Source organism: Gavialis gangeticus, unplaced genomic scaffold (genome assembly GCF_001723915.1).
Source record: "Gavialis gangeticus isolate Ggan-Ray unplaced genomic scaffold, GavGan_comp1, whole genome shotgun sequence".
NCBI classification, from domain to species: domain Eukaryota; kingdom Metazoa; phylum Chordata; order Crocodylia; family Gavialidae; genus Gavialis; species Gavialis gangeticus.
This window is the reverse complement of record NW_017728994.1, coordinates 36,179,801-36,182,202: the sequence shown is the minus strand read 5'-3', so window position 1 is coordinate 36,182,202 and position 2,402 is coordinate 36,179,801.

Sequence of the window (2,402 nt, the reverse complement as noted above, 5' to 3'; positions counted from 1 at the left end):
CTCCTGTTGCAACAACGGTTGTGTGATTGCTTTGTTCTCCTGTCCTGGACCGGGTCTGAATTTTCTAGATAACTTTTAATATTTTCTCATTTGTGTAAGTGGCAAAATTAAAATCCCACCTTCTCTGGCTCATCCTGGGATTCTGCATGAAAAGCCCTTTCAGGGTCCTTGAATTAAAGCCTCTGCTACTCCCAGAAAGTGCTGGTCTCTGTCAGATATCACTTGCTCAGAAAGTCTAGATCCATTGCTTCTCCAGCATCCTTATTGTGATCTAACTAGCACCGGTTTCAAACTGATGAGAATGGTTCTCTCTCCAAAACACAACCCATGCAGACCATTATAAGGCATTAAGAGTCCCTCATCCTGGTGCAAGAAAAATAACTTGATACAGGCAAGTTTTGGGGGCATGTTAAGTGGGGGTCATTGGCAGTCTAGCTTAGTGGTTAGGCCAAACCACAGGCCAAGTCAGAGGGTCAGGAATCAGAGACAAGCCACCAGATCCAAAGGGAAATCTGGGTCAGAGTCCAAATCAGAAGCCAAATCAAGGTTCAGGAGTCAGAAGCCAATGCCAAAGTCAGAACAAGTCAGGAGACAGAGACAGAGCTAAAGTCAGGGTACACCAGGAGCCAGAACCAGAATCAGGAGACAGAGCCAAGTCAGGGTATGGCAAGGTTCAGAACTGAAAGGGTGAACCAGGATGGTGCTACTAGGTCCAAGGGGAATATCCAAAAAAAAAAGTCCAGGGACAGAGCCAAGCAGGGTCAGGGAATCATGAGTACAGGGTCAGAGAGGCTTAGTAGCACAAAACTTCAAAAGAACTGTTGGCTGGCCTGCAGTTGGCTGTCATAAGTGGAACTAAATGGGGAGGGTGCCCTTTCCAGCAGCCAATCAGGAGGCCCAGACAGTGGATAGCTGGTTCATTAGGTGGGGTATGGCTGCCAGTCAGGGCTCCAGGTAGGTGTGGCCACTTAGGCAATTAGCCCAGGCTGGGCAGCCTGTTAGGGCCCCTGACATTAGGAGTAGGAGAGGTATCCCCAAGCACACAGTGATGAAAAATCCTGACTACTAGGGGCAGCTTATATGCAACTGGAGCAGAGGAGACTCCTGGCAGTACATGGGTTGCACAACTTCAAAATGAGATGGCTTAAAGGCACCATGTTTCCTGGAGACACAGAGCACAATCTTAGCTAGTGCTTCTGGTGCAGTTACTTCTGATTTTTGCTAGTGTAAATGGTGTGGCAGGTGGCCATTCTGAGGCCAGTCCCAATGTTGGCCCACCCACCTGTCTAGGGCAGTCTGCCCAACTGCCTCTCTTGCCATGCCTTTGATGTAACTTAGAAAAGTTGTTGATAGGTGGGAGGCTGCCCATTTAATGCCCTAATGCCAAGGGCATAATACAGGGGTGGGCAATTATTTCAGGTGGAGGGCTGCTTACCAAGTTTTGGCAAACTGTCAAGGACCGCATTGGTAGCCCCACCGTTGACAGATGCCCTGCCCCTGGCTGCCATATTGTGACTGGAAACCCCACTCCCTTAAACCTGACCTTTGCCACCAGAAGTCCCTCCCCTTGGCTGCAAAGTACTCCTTTCAGCAAGAGGTTTTGCTATCTCAGACCAGAAAAATAACAAATTATATTCTAAAAAGTGAACATCTACAGCATTCATTAATTTGGTTTCAAAAAATATTTTTGTCCTGATTCACGTGTTTGTGGAGTGTATATGGAGGTGATTGCACAATAGCTTAAAATGAAGTCTTACTCTTACATATTGTGGGGAGTGGGTATAGGTTTGTGGGGGGCTGTGGTGGGGTGAGAGAGGATGTGGGTGTATGCGTGTGGATATGTGTGGTGTGTGTTGGTATGGGGCTTGTGTGGGACTGGGTTCCTGGTGTGTGTGAGGGGATATGTGGGGTCTGAATATATAAGAGTGTGAGGGGGCTGTGGGTGCATGTGTATGGTGGGGTGTGCGTGTGGGACTCAGCCTACGAACACATATACTCTATCCCTGCCTGCGCGCGTGCATACACACACACAAGCGCACTATCCCTGCATATACACACCCACACTATTTCTACCTGGATGCACACACACACACTATCCCTGCCTGTGCACGTGCATACACACACACACATGTGTGCATGTGAGCACACACACACACACACACACACACACAATCCCTGCATGTACACACCTACACTATCCCTGCCTGCATGCACACACACATACTATCCTTGGATACACACACACACACTATCCCTGCCTGTGCACGTGAACACACACACACGCACACACACACACAATCCCTACATATACGCACCCACACTATCCCTCCCTGCATACACACACAAGCAGACATACACACACTATCCCTACCTGCATACACACACACACACACACACACACT